This window comes from Mustelus asterias, chromosome 15 (genome assembly GCF_964213995.1).
Source record: "Mustelus asterias chromosome 15, sMusAst1.hap1.1, whole genome shotgun sequence".
NCBI classification, from domain to species: Eukaryota; Metazoa; Chordata; class Chondrichthyes; order Carcharhiniformes; family Triakidae; genus Mustelus; species Mustelus asterias.
This window is the reverse complement of record NC_135815.1, coordinates 64,847,602-64,862,766: the sequence shown is the minus strand read 5'-3', so window position 1 is coordinate 64,862,766 and position 15,165 is coordinate 64,847,602. Positions and strand designations below refer to the sequence as shown.

The 15,165-nt window shown below is 46.1% G+C and overlaps 1 protein-coding gene across 1 annotated transcript in view; it reads left to right on the top strand.

Moving 5' to 3' along the window:
- acat2 (acetyl-CoA acetyltransferase 2) overlaps nt 1-15,165 on the top strand; it is a 120,379-nt gene that overhangs the window by 27,280 nt on the left and 77,934 nt on the right. The window lies entirely within an intron of this gene.

Genomic DNA, 15,165 nt, shown 5'->3' with positions numbered 1-15,165 from the left:
TAATCCCTCTAACCTACGCATCTCAGGACTCTAAGGGGCAATTTTTAACCTGGCCAATCAACATAACCCGCACATCTTTGGACTGTGGGCGGAAACCGGAGCACCCGGAGGAAACCCACGCAGACACGAGGAGAATGTGCAAACTCCACACAGACAGTAACCCAAGCTGGGAATCGAACCCAGGTCCCTGGAGCTGTGAAGCAGCAGTGCTAACCACTGTGCTACCGTGCCGCTACCGTACCGTCTCCACATACACCCTGTGAATACCCCTCAGGATCTTAAAGGTTTCCATCAAGTCGCTTCTCTCTTCTGAACTCTAGTCTCTCCAACCATTCCTCATAAGACAACCTGCTCATTCCTGGTATTAGTCTAGTAAATCTTCTCTGAACTGCTTCTAATGCATTTGCATCATTCCTTAAATAAGGAGACCAATATTGTACACGGTGCATCAAGGTAGATAAATCCCCGGGACCTGATGAAATGTTTCCCAGGACATTGTGAGAGGCTCGGGAGGAAATTGCTAGCCAAGATATTTGAATCATCGATAGTCACGGGTGAGGTGCCTAAAGATTGGAGAGTGGCAAATGTTGTGCCTTTGTTTAAAAAGGGCTGCAGGGAAAAGCCTGGGAACTATAGGCCAGTGAGCCTCACATCTGTGGTGGGTAAATTGTTGAAGGTATTTTGAGAGACAGGATCTACAGGCATTTAGAGATACAAGGACTGATTAGGGACAGCATGGCTTTGTGAGTGGAAAATCATGTCTCATAAATTTGATTGAGTTTTTTGAAGGGGTAACCAAGAAGGTAGATGAGGACAGTGCAATTGCATAAAGTTAAATCTCACGGGATCCAGGGTGAGGTATCTAAATGGATACAAAATTGGCTTCTTGACAGAAGCCAGAGGGTGGTTGTAGAGAGTTGTTTTTCAAACTGGAGGCCTGTGACCAGCGGTGTGCCTCAGGGATCAGTGCTGGCTCCACTGTTATTTGTCATTTATATTAATGATTTGGATGAGAATATAGGAGGCATGGTTAGTAAGTTTGCAGATGACATAAGATTGGTGGCATAATGGATAGTGAAGAAAGTTATCTCCAATTGCAATGGGATCTTGATCAATTGGGCAGTGGGCTGACGAATGGCAGATGGAGTTTAATTTAGACAAATGCGAGGTAATGCATTTTGGTAGATTGAACCAGGGCAGGACTTACTCAGTTAATGGTAGGGCGTTGGGGAGAGTTACAGAACAAAGAGATCTAGGGGTACATGTTCATAGCTCCTTGAAAGTGGAGTCACAGGTGGACAGAGTGGTGAAGAAGGCATTCGGCATGTTTGGTTTCATTGGTCAGAACATTGAATACAGGAGTTGGAACGTCTTGTTGAAGTTGTACAAGACATTGGTAAGGCCACACTTGGAATACTGTGTGCAATTCTGGTCACCCTATTATAGGAAGAGTGCAGAAAAGATTTACCAGGATGCTACCGGGACTTGATGGATTGAGTTATGAGAGGCTAGATAGACTGGAACTTTTTTCTCTGGAATATAGGAGGCTGAGGGGTGATCTTATAGAGGTCTATAAAATAATGAGGGGCACAGATCAGCTAGATAGTCAATATCTTTTCCCAAAGGTAGGTGAGTCTAAAACTAGAGGGCATAGGTTTAAGGTGAGAGTGGAGAGATACAAAAGTGTCCAGAGGGGCAACTTTTTCACACAGAGGGTGGTGAGTGTCTGGAACAAGCTGCCAGAGGTAGTAGTGGAGGTGGGTACAATTTTGTCTTTTAAAAAGCATTTAGATAGTTACATGGGTACGATGGGTATAGAGGGATATGGGCCAAATGCGGGCAATTGGGACTAGCTTAGGGGTTTTAAAAAAGAAAGGGCGGCATGGACAAGTTGGGCTGAAGGGCCTGTTTCCATGCTGTAAACCTCTATGACTCTGTAACACTCCAGATGTGGTCTTACCAATGCCCTGTACAACTCGGTTGTACAGGAGTGGAGGAGAAAGAAGGGAAGAGCAATAGTGATAGGGGATTTGTTAATTAGGGAACAAATAGGTGTTTCTGTGACTGTAGACTGATTCCAGGATGGGATATTTCCTCCCTGGTGCCAGGATCTAAGATATTACAGAGTAGTTGCAAGACATTCTTCTGGGTGAAGGTGAACAATCAGAAGTTGTGGTCCACATTGGTACCAAAGACTTCGGTAGGAAGGGGGATGGGGTCCTGCAATCAGAATTTAGGGAGTTAGGCGGAAAATGAGCAAGCAGGACCTCAAAGGCAGTAATCCCTGGATTACTCCCAGTGCGCCGTGAAAGTGAGTAGGGAAATAGGAGAATAAAACCGAGAGTACAGCTGGAAAGATAGTGCAGGAGGGGGGTCTTTAGGTTCCTAGGATTGACTCTGGGGTTCAGGCACAAGCCAGATGAACAGAACCAGGACTGGGTTCTTTCTAGGGCATTTTGCTCATGCTGTCGGAGGAGCTTTAAACTAACTTGGCAAGGGTGTGGGAACCAAGAGGAAATATTAGAGAAGAATATCAGGATGCACAAAATATTTGGTGAGACAGAAAGCAATGGTAAAGAGAATAGTAAGTTAATAGGTGAAGTCGGAATAGGTGAAGAGAGAAAGTAATGATGTCGAAATCAGGGTTACTGTGCATGTATGAGAATACACAAATACAAATAAATGAGATTGAAAATTTACAGGCACAGATCACATTGTGGAAATATAATGTTGTGGCTATAATGGAGGACAGGCTCAAGGAAGAGTAGGACTGGGTATTAAATATTCCTTGGTACAAGGTGTTCAGAAAATATAGAAAAGAAAGAAAGGGGGGAGGGGTGGTGGTATTGGTTAGGGAGCACATTACAGTGCTGGAGAAAGAGGATGTTCTAGAGAATTCAAGGACAGAATCAATGTGGCTTGAGTTAAAGAACAAGAAGGATGCAATTAGATTGCTCGGTATAGTCTATAGACCGTCAACTAGTGAGAAGGAGATAGAAGAACAAATCTGCAGGGAAATTGGAGAGAGATGCAAACATTATAGAGTAGCTATAATGGGGGATTTTGTTAGTCAAATGTAGACTGAGACAGTGGTAGTGTAAAGGGTGGAGAGAGGTAAAAGTTCCTAGATTGTGTTCAGGAAGATTTCCTGCAGCAGTACGCGTTCAGTCCAACAAGACCTGGTACTTGGAAATGAAGTGGACCAAGTAGATCAAGTGTCTGTGGGGGAAGGTTATATTGTGAGATTTATAATGATGATAGAAAGAGAAAATGGGCAATCCAGAGTAAAAATAATTAACTGGGGGAGAACTGACTTCAATGGGAAGAAAAACAGAACTGGGCTGGTTTGACTGGAATGAAAGGTTGGCAGGAAAAACTGTAGCTGAAAAATGGACTATCTTCAAAATAGAAATGGTCCGGACAATCAAGGTACAATCCCTTTAAAAGGGAAGGGTCAAGCAAACAAATCCAGAGCTTCCTATATTCAAGAAAGGGAACAGGGACAGCCCGGGAAATTACCGACCGGTGAGTCTAACCTCAGTGGTTGGTAAGTTGATGGAGAGGATCCTGAGAGACAGGATTTATCATCATCTAGAGAAGTTTAGTATGATCAAAAGTAGTCAGCACGGCTTTGTCAAGGGCAGGTCGTGCCTTACGAGCCTGGTTGAGTTCTTTGAAAATGTGACCAAACACATTGACGAAGGAAGAGCGGTGGATGTGGTCTATATGGACTTCAGCAAGGCGTTCGATAAGGTCCCCCATGCAAGACTTCTTGAGAAAGTGAGAGGGCATGGGATCCAAGGGGCTGTTGCCTTGTGGATCCAGAACTGGCTTGCCTGCAGAAGGCAGAGAGTGGCTGTGGAGGGGTCTTTCTCTGCATGGAGGTCAGTGACCAGTGGAGTGCCCCAGGGATCTGTTCTGGGACCCTTGCTGTTTGTCATTTTCATAAATGACCTGGATGAGGAAGTGGAGGGATGGGTTGGTAAGTTTGCTGACGACACCAAGGTAGGTGGTGTTGTGGATAGTTTGGAGGGATGTCAGAAGTTGCAGCGAGACATAGATAGAATGCAAGACTGGGCGGAGAAGTGGCAGATGGACTTCAACCCGGATAAGTGTGTGGTGATCCATTTTGGCAGATCCAATGGGATGAAGCAGCAGTATAATATGAAGGGTACCATTCTTAGCAGTGTAGAGGATCAGAAGGACCTTGGGGTCCGGGTCCATAGGACTCTTAAATCGGCCTCGCAGGTGGAGGATGCGGTCAAGAAGGCGTACGGCGTACTGGCCTTCATTAATCGAGGGATTGAGTTTAGGAGTCGGGAGATAATGCTGCAGCTTTATAGGACCCTGGTTAGACCCCACTTGGAGTACTGCGCGCAGTTCTGGTCACCTCATTACAGGAAAGATGTTGAAGCCATTGAAAGGGTGCCGAGGAGATTTACAAGGATGTTGCCTGGATTGGGGGGCATGCCTTATGAGGATAGGTTGAGGGAGGTTGGTCTCTTCTCCCTGGAGAGACGAAGGATGAGAGGTGACCTGATAGAGGTTTACAAGATGTTGAGAGGTCTGGATAGGGTAGACTCTCAGAGGCTATTTCCAAGGGCTGAAATGGTTGCTACGAGAGGACACAGGTTTAAGGTGCTGGGGGGTAGGTACAGGGGAGATGTCAGGGGTAAGTTTTTCACTCAGAGGGTGGTGGGTGAGTGGAATCGGCTGACGTCGGTGGTGGTGGAGGCAAACTCGTTGGGGTCTTTTAAGAGACTTCTGGATGAGTACATGGGATTTAATGGGATAGAGGGCTATAGATAGGCCTAGAGGTGGGGATGTGATCGGCGCAACTTGTGGGCCGAAGGGCCTGTTTGTGCTGTGGCTTTCTATGTTCTATGTTCCTGGATAAAAAAGGAGATAGAAATTTAGATAATGTAGAAAAAATGTGTTTATGACAGCTGTCAGGTAGAAAATACAGTTGAGAACAGTTGGTGGGAGATATAGGAAGGATGTCCGAGGTAGGTTCTTTACGCAGAGAGTGGTTGGGGTGTGGAATGGACTGCCTGCAGTGATAGTGGAGTCAGACACTTAAGGAACATTTAAGTGGTTATTGGATAGGCAGATGGAGCATACCAGGATGATAGGGAGTGGGATAGCTTGACCTTGGTTTCAGATAAAGCTCGGCACAACATCGTGGGCCGAAGGGCCTGTTCTGTGCTGTACTGTTCTATGTTCTATGTAGAACCAAGAGGAATATAGAAGATTCAGCAGGGAGGTGGAAAAGCACATTAGAGAAGCGAAGTGAGATTGTGATAAAAGGTGGGCAGCCAACATAAAGGGGAATCCCAAAGTCTTCTATAGCCATGTAAATAGTTAAAGAGTGGTAAAAGGAGTAAGGCTGATTAGTGGCCTAAAAGGGAATTTACGCATGGAAGGTTGCGGGCATAGCTGAGGCATTAAATGAATACTTTGCATCTGTCTTTATCAAGGAAGTAGATGCTACCCGGGGGGTGGTGACAGTCAAGGAAATTCTATCCTTAGATGAGTTCAAAATGGGTTCAAAATTGATAAGGAGGAAGTGTTGAATAGACCAGTCGTTTTCAACTGATTTCCTGCAGCACACTGGTGTGCCATGAGAACTCTCCAAGTGTGCTTTGAGATTTTGTCCTATGTCCTAGTAATACCATTGCATTTATCCATTCAACTTTCACGTAACATTTTAAAAATGTAATATGTGCCCATCAGAAAAAATGTTGGAATAAGTATCCTCTCTGCGATTGGTCTGTTTTATTTCTTGCTTTACAATACATACACACAAAAGTCTTTTAACAGGTGATTGGTTTCTGAAAATGAAATCCCCGGTTAGCAGCTTGAGCAGACAATTATTTATTCAGCAGTTTGTATGCGTGATTTAAAGTGGATTGCTCTGGGTTTGTTTGTTAGTTTTATTTTAGGTTTATTTTTCCTCAGTCACAGTTTTGCCCTTTTGCTGCCCAGTTGTTCCCTTGGTTTCTCTCTGAGTTGCTGCTGCCTCACCTTCACCTTCCTGCCAGCCTGGTCAGATTACCTTCTGGCGCCGGCTCATTGCCCTCTTTCCAGAGCCATCCATCCAGCTCCGGATGCTGGTTTCTTTGGCAGTTTTCTTCTGTCTGCTGCCGGCTGCCGTCCTCCAGCCGTCTCCTCCCAGTTTCGTTTTTACCCAGGCTCCTCTTCATCTCTCTAGGGCTAGCGACCACATTCCGTTGTTGCTGGCCGTATCCCTTGGGCTTTGAGGGTCGGGGCGGTAGTGGCGGCTGGGTGGCTATGGCCATCCAGGTGTTGCTGGTTGAGCCTGAAGAAGCTTGAGGCCCTGCTGCCTGCTGAGTGCAGCAGCAAGTTGCCGCTAACCAGGTTCTGCACTGCTTGGTTCACCCATTAATTGATCCGTGGCACATTGTCACCGGCGGCCGACAGCACCTTTACGCTGGCCAGAAGAGTCATCGTCTCCACGATGTGGCCAGACATGGTGGGTGCTCCTGCCACACCTTGGGCGGTAGCGGACTGCTCCTCCATCTCACCTTCCTGCCTCTGGAGGAGTCTTTAAACAGATTGCCCGAAGCTAATTGCAGTGATGCCTTCAGCATCTACCCTTTGCCACCCCTCCCAGATGGACCCCACTCCTTCACTACTCACTGTGGGGACAGAATTGGCTGATGGTTGAAGCTCGAAGCTAACCACAGCCGAATGACCAGAGTGGCCCCGCTCATTATTGATCACTGGCACAGGAAAAGCCTGGGCTGGCCTAACGAGAGACCTGTTCAGCAAGACTAGGTCAGTACCCAAACATGTCCTGAGCTGCAGAGGTGGCATCAGCTCCTGCTTATCCCTCTTCGGTTGCTCTATCCCCAGAGTCCTGTCTCAGGTAAGAGGCCGTTGGCTCTCAGTGAAGTTATTTCACATCAAAGTGATTGTTCACTTGTTTCTGCATGTTCAGATTCTTGCTCAGTTCCCCCCCCCCCCCCCAAAATTTACATTATTTGGACTCATGTTGAACTCATCTTTATTGGTATTATTCATGTGAATTCCACATTTATGGGTACATATAATTTATATCCAACGATCATTGTTTCATACATTTGCGCAAAAACTTTCCCTTGGTTATACATAAAATGACTTCTTTTATAAAACTCCAGCATGGTGACAGAGTAGTTGGCACTGCTGCCTCACAGCGTCAGGGATATGGATTCAATTCCTGGCTTGGGTCACTGTCTGTGCGGAGTCTGCTACATTCTCCCCGTGTTTCCATTTGTTTCCTCCAGGTGCTCTGGTTTTCTCCCACAGTCCAAAAGACGTGCTGATTAGGTGCATTGGCCATGTTAAATTCTCCCTTAGTGTACCCGAACAAGCGCTGGAGTGTGGCAAGTAGGAAAAACGCAAATGTCTCTAATCCCATGCAACACACTTTCTTTTCTCTGTCTTGTTCATTCAGAACCATCGTGCCAGAAGAGCTGGAAGATATCCTTGCAATCAGTCTTTACACACTGGATGTCCGTGGCCCTGCAGTTATACCGTGCCAAGGCGGCACGGTAGCACTGCTGCTTCACAGCTCCAGGGACCTGGGTTCGATTCCCGGCTTGGGTCACTGTCTGTGTGGAGTTTGCACATTCTCCTCGTGCCTGCGTGGGTTTCCTCCGGGTGCTCCGGTTTCCTCCCACAGTCCAAAGATATGCAGGTTAGGTTGATTGGCCATGCTAAAATTGCCCCTTAGTGTCCTGAGATGCGTAGGTTAGAGGGATTAGCAGGTAAGTGTGGAGGGATATGGAGGTAGGGCCTGGGTGGGATTGTGGTCGGGGCAGACTCGATGGGCCAGATGGCCTGTTTCTGCACTGTAGGGTTTCTATGATATCTCCCAAACATGAAATATTAAAGTTTAAAGTTTATTTATTAGTGTCACAAGTAGGCTTACATTAACACTGCAATGAAGTTACTGTGAAAATACCCTAGTCGCCACACTCCGGCACCTGTTTTGGTACACTGAGGGAAATTTTTTTTAGCATGGCCAGTGCACCTAGCCAGCACATCTTTTGGACTGTGAAAGGAAACCGGAGTACCCGGAGTACCCGGAGAAAACCCACACAGACATGGGGAGAACGTGCAGACTCTGCGCAGCTAGTGACCCAAGTCGGGAATCGAACTCGGGTCCCTGGTGCTGTGAGACAGCAGTGCTAACCACTGTGCTGATAAGGCACTGGGATTGGATGAGAGGCATCCAAGAATATTGAAGGAATTGAGAATAGAAATTGCAGAGGCACTTGCCATAATCTTCCAGTCTTGTCCAGACTCGGGAGGAGCCAGAGGACTGGAGAATTGCAAAAATTGTTCAAAAATGGTTGAATGGATAGCCTCAGTATTTACAGGCCAGTCAGTTTAACACAGCAGTGGGCAAGCTTCTAGAAACAATTATTCAGGGTAGAATTAGTAGTCACATGGAAAAATGTCAGTTGATTAGGAAGAGCCATATGGATTTTGAAAGGGGAAATCATGTTTAACTTGTTGGAGTTTTTTGAGGAGATAACAGAAAGGGTTGATGAGAGTAAACATAGAAACCCTACAGTGCAGAAGGAGGCCATTCGGCCCATCGAGTCTGCACCGACCACAATCCCATCCAGGCCCTACCCCCACATATTTACCACTAATCCCTCTAACCTACACATCCCAGGACTCGAAGGGGCAATTTTTAACCTGGCCAATCAACCTAACCCGCACATCTTTGGACTGTGGGAGGAAACCGGAGCGCCCGGAGGAAACCCACGCAGACACGAGGAGAATGTGCAAACTCCACACAGACAGTGACCCGAGCCGGGAATCGAACCCGGGACCCTGGAGCTGTGAAGCAGCAGTGCTAACCACTCTGCTACCGTGCCGCCCTTCAATGCAGGTAATGCACTTACCTGCATTGAACTTCATCTTTCCCCTATCTGCCCACCCCTCTAACTTGGCTATGTCCTTTTGAAATTCTACATTGTCCTCTTCACAGTTTACAGTAGTTGCAAGTTTTGTGTCATCCACAAACTTTGAAATTGTCCCCCGTACACCAAGATCTGTCAGGAAACTAGAAGCAGGAGTAGGCCGTTTAACCTTTTGAGCCTGCTCCACAATTCATAATGGTCATGGTTAATCCTCGAACTCAATGCTAAATTCCCACTTTCTCCTCATACCCCTTAATGTTGTTAAAATCTCAAAAAAATCTATCTCTTTCTTGTATTCATTCAATGACTTAACCTTCACAACCTTCTGCGGTCGAGAATTCCACAGGTTCACTACTCTTTTAGTGAAGAAATGTTTGCTCGTTTCAGTCCTGAATGGTCCACCCCATATCTTGAGACTCTGTCCCCAGTTCTAGATTTTCCAAGCATGGAAAACATCCTCCTTGCATCTAGTCTGTCTAGCTCTGTTGAAATTTAACACATTTCAATTAGATATCTCATCCTTCTAAATTCCAGTGACTACAGGACCAGTCGAACCAATCTCTCATCATAGCACAGTCCTGTTAACCCCAGTACGAGCCTAGCGTACCTCCACTGCACTCCCTCTATGGCAAGAACAATACAGCACAGGAACAGGCCCTTCGGCCCTCCAAGCCTGCACTGATCATGTGTTCCTAACTAGATAATCCGTTTGTATCCCTCTATTCCCAGTCTGTTCATGTGGCTATCTAGATAAGTCTTAAATGATCCTAGCGTGTCTGCCTCAACCACCTTGCTTGGTAGTGCGTTCCAGGCCCCCACCACCCTCTGTGTAAAATACGTCCCCCGCATATCTGTATTGAACCTTGTCCCCCTTACCTTGAACTTGTGACCCCTTGTGTTTGTCATTTCTGACCTGGGAAAAAGCTTCCAACTGTTCACCCTATCTATGCCCTTCATAGTTTTATAAACTTCTATTAGGTCACCGCTCAACCTCCGTCTTTCCAGGGAGAACAACCCTAGTTTACTCAATCTCTCCTCATAGCTAATACCCTCCATACCAGGCAACATCCTGGTAAACCTTTTCTGCACTCTCTCCAAAGCCTCCACGTCCTTCTGGTAGTGTGGCGACCAGAACTGGACGCAGTATTCCAAATGTGGCCTAACCAACGTTCTATATAACTTCAACATCATATGCCAACTTTTATACTCTATGCCCCGTCCAATAAAGGCAAGCATGCCATATGCCTTCTTCACCACCTTTTCCACCTGTGCTGCCACCTTTAAGGATCTGTGGACTTGTACACCCAGATCCCTCTGTGTGTCTATACTCCTGATGGTTCTGCCATTTATTGTATAGCTCCCCCCTGCATTAGATCTACCAAAATGCATCACTTCGCATTTATCTGGATTAAATTCCATCTGCCATTTCTCCACCCAATTTTCCAGCCTATCTATATCCTGCTGTATTCTCTGACAATGTTCATCACTATCCGCAACTCCAGCAATCTTTGTGTCATCCACAAACTTACTAATCAGACCAGCTACATCTTCTTCCAAATCATTTATATATATCACAAACAGCAGAGGTCCCAGTACAGAGCCCTGCGGAACACCACTAGTCATGATGTGGACATACCGGCGTTGGACTGGGGTAAACACAGTAAGAAGTGCGCTATATAAGTTAAAGTCCAACAGGTTCATTTCTGCCAAATAAACTGTCTGCCAAATAAACCTGTTGGACTTTAACCTGGTGTTGTGAGACTTCTTACTGTGTTAACACCACTAGTCACAGACCTCCAATCAGAAAAAGACCCCTCTACTGCTACCCTCTGTCTTCTATGGCCGAGCCAGTTCTGTACCCATCTAGCTAGTTCACCTTTGATCCCCTGAGATTTAACCTTTTGCACCAGCCTGCCATGAGGGACCTTGTCAAATGCTTTACTAAAATCCATGTAGACGACATCCACGGCCCTTCCCTCGTCAATCGTTTTTGTCACCTCCTCAAAAAACTCAACCAAATTTGTGAGGCATGACCTCCCTTGTACAAAACCATGTGGTCTATCGCTAATGAGATTATTCAGTTCTAAATGTGTATAGATCCTATCTCTAAGAACCTTCTCCAATAATTCCCCTACCACGGACATCAAGCTCACTGGCCTATAACTACCCGGGTTATCCTTGCTACCCTTCTTAAATAACGGGACCACATTTGCTATCCTCCAATCCTCTGGCACCTCACCTGTGTCCAATGAAGAAACAAAGATTTTTGTTAGAGGCCCAGCAATTTCATCTCTTGTCTCTCTCAGTAATCTAGAATCTTAGAATCTCTACAGCACAGAAAGAGGCCATTCGGCCCATTGAGTCTGCAGCGACCACAATCTCACCCAGGCCCTACCCCCATATCCACCCACTAATCCCTCTAACCTACGAATCCCAGGACACTAAGGGCAATTTTAGCTTGGCCAATCAACCTAACCCGCACATCTTTGGACTGTGGGAGGAAACCGGAGCACCCGGAGGAAACCCACGCAGACACAAGGAGAATGTGCAAACTCCACACAGACAGTGACCCAAGCCGGGAGTCGAACCCAGGTCCCTGGAGCTGTGAAGCAGCAATGCTAACCACTGTGCTACCGTGCCGCCCCCAATACCAGATGGTATCTAGGACATCTCTTGTCTCTCTCAATAATCTAGGACAGATGCCATCTGGCCCTGGGGATTTGTCTACCTTAATGCTTCCTAAAACACCTAACACTTCCTCCCTTGTAATTGAGATTTGTTCTAACGGGTCTACACATCCCTCTGAGACACTACCAATCAACGTGTCCCTCTCCTTTGTGAATACTGATGCAAAGTATTCGTTTAGGATCTCACCTACTTCCTTGGGTTCTAAGCATAATTCCCCTCCTTTGTTCTTGAGAGGTCGACTCTTTCTCTGACAACCCTCTTGTTCCTAACGTATGTATAAAATGCCTTGGCATTCTCCTTAATCCTGTCTGCCAAGGACATTTCGTGACCCCTTTTTGCCCTTCTAACTCCCTGTTTGAGTTCTTTTCTACTTTCTCTGTATTCCTCCAGTGCTTCATCTGTTTTTAGCTGCCTAGACCTTATGTATGCCTCTTTTTTCTTTTTGATTAGACCCACAATTTCCCTGGTTATCCACGGCTCTCGAATCCTACCTTTCCTGTCCTTTCTTTTTACAGGCACATAGAACATTACAGCGCAGTACAGGCCCTTCAGCCCTCGATGTTGCGCCGACCAGTGGTACCAATCTAAGGCCCCTCTAATCTACACTATTCCAATATCATCCATATGTTTATCCAATAACCACTTGAACGCTCTCAACGTTGACGAGTCCACCACTGCTGCAGGCAGGGCATTCCACGCCCTTACTACTCTCTGAGTAAAGAACCTACCTTTAACATCTGTCCTATATCTCTCACCCCTCAATTTAAAGCTATGTCCCCTCGTGCTAGCCAACACCATCCGAGGAAAAAGGCTCTCACTATCCACCCTATCTAATCCTCTGATCATCTTGTATGCCTCTATTAAGTCACCTCTTAACCTTCTCTCTAACGAAAACAACCTCAAGCCCCTCAGCCTTTCCTCATACGATTTTCCCACCATACCAAGCAACATCCTGGTAAATCTCTTCTGCACCCTTTCCAACACTTCCACATCCTTCCTATAATACGGCGACCAGAACTGTACGCAATACTCCAAATGCGGCCGCACCAGAGTTTTGTACAGTTGCAGCATGACCTTCTGGCTCCGAAACTCAATTCCTCTACCAATAAAAGCTAACACACTGTACGCCTTCTTAACAACCCTATCAACCTGGGTGCCAACTTTCAGGGATCTATGCACATGGACACCCAGATCCCTCTGTTCATCCACACTACCAAGTATCTTACCATTAGCCCAGTACTCTGTATTCCTGTTACTCCTTCCAAAGTGAATCACCTCACACTTTTCCGCATTAAACTCCATTTGCCACCTCTCAACCCAGCTCTGCAGCTTATCTATGTCCCTCTGTAACCTGCCACTTCCCTCCGCACTGTCTACAACTCCACCGACTTTAGTGTCATCCGCAAATTTACTAACCCATCCTTCCACGCCCTCATCCAAGTCATTAATAAAAATGACAAACAGCAGTGGCCCCAAAACAGATCCTTGCGGTACACCACTAGTAACTGAACTCCAGGATGAATATTTCCCATCAACCACCACCCTTTGTTTTCTTATAGCTAGCCAATTCCTGATCCAAACCACTAAATCACCCTCAATCCCATGTGTCTGTATTTTCTGCAAAAGCTTACCATGGGGAACCTTATCAAATGCTTTGCTGAAATCCATATACACGACATCAACCGCTTTACCCTCATCCACCTCTTTGGTCACCTTCTCAAAGAACTCAATAAGGTTTGTGAGGCACGACCTACCCGTCACAAAACCGTGCTGACTATCCCCAATCAAATTATTCCTTTCTAGGTGATTATAAATCCTATCCTTTCCAATACTTTGCCCACAACAAAAGTAAGGCTCACCGGTCTATAATTACCAGGGTTGTCCCTACTCCCCTTCTTGAACAAGGGGACAACATTTGCTATCCTCCAGTCTTCTGGCATTGTTCCTGTAGACAATGACGACACGAAGATGAAAGCCAAAGGCTCTGCAATCTCCTCTCTAGCCTCCCAGAGAATCCTAGGATAAATCCCATCCGGCCCAGGGGATTTATCTATTTTTACCCGTTCCAGAATTGCTAACACCTCCTCCTTATGAACATCAATCCCATCCAGTCCAACAGCCTGCTTCTCAGTACTCCCCTCAACAACACTGTCCCTCTCCAGTGTGAATACCGACGAAAAATATTCATTTAGTGCCTCTCCTATCTCTTCAGACTCCATGCACAACTTCCCACTCCTGTCCTTGACTGGCCCTAATCTTACCCGAGTCATTCTTTTACTCCTGACATACCTATAGAAAGCTTTAGGGTTTTTCTTGATCCTACCTGCCAAAGACTTCTCATGTCCCCTCCTGGCTCTTCTTAACTCTTTCTTTAGGTCCTTCCTGGCTAACTTGTAACACTCAAGCGCCCTAACTGAGCCTTCATGTCTCATCTTAACATAGGTCTCCTTCTTCCTCTTCACAAGAGATTCAACCTCCTTAGTAAACCACGGTTCCCTCACACGTCTGCTTCCTCCCTGCCTGACAGATACATATTTATCAAGGACGCGTAGTAGCTGTTCCTTGAACAAGTTCCACATTACAATTGTGTCCATCCCCTGCAGTTTCCTTCCCCAACCTATGCCAGCTAAATCTCGCCTAATCGCCTCATAATTTCCTTTCCCCCAGCTATAACTCTTGCCCTTTGGTATATACCTATCCTTTTCCATTGCTAAAGTAAACGTAATCGAATTGTGGTCACTGTCACCAAAGTGCTCACCTACCTCCAAATCTAACACCTGGCCTGGTTCATTACCCAGTACCAAATCCAATGTGGCCTCGCCTCTTGTTGGTCTATCTGCATACTGCATCAGGAAGCCTTCCTGCACAAACTGGACAAAAACCGACCCCTCTAAAGTACTCGAACTATAGCTTTTCCAGTCAATATTTGTAAAGTTAAAGTCCCCCAGTATAACTACCCTGTTACTTTCGCTCCTATCCAGAATCATCTTTGCAATCTTTTCCTCTACATCTCTAGAACTTTTCGGAGGTCTATTAAAAAACTCCCAACAGGGTGACCTCTCCTTTCCTGTTTCTAACCTCAGCCCAAACTACCTCAGTAGACGAGTCCTCATCAAATGTCCTTTCTGCCAACGTAAGACTGTCCTTGACTAACATGCCTGTCCTGCACTCCTATCAATTGCTTCTTAAAAGACTCCCACATGCCAGATGTGGATTTACCCTCGAACAACCTCTCCCAATCAACAGCTGCCTAATCCGGCTGTAGTTAGCCTTCCCTCAATTCAGCGCCTTACCCATAGGACAACCCTCATCCTTTTCCATGACTATCCAAAAGTTTACAGAATTGCAGTCACTGTTCACCACATGTTCCCCCACTGAAACTTTGATGACCTGACCGGGCTCATTCCCCAGTACTAGGTCCAGTTTAGCCCCCTCTCTAGTTGGACTATCAACATATTGTTCCAAAGAACCTTCCTGGACACATTTTACAAATTCCTCCCCGTCCGGACCCCTAGCCCTAAGGGATTGACTTGAACTTGAA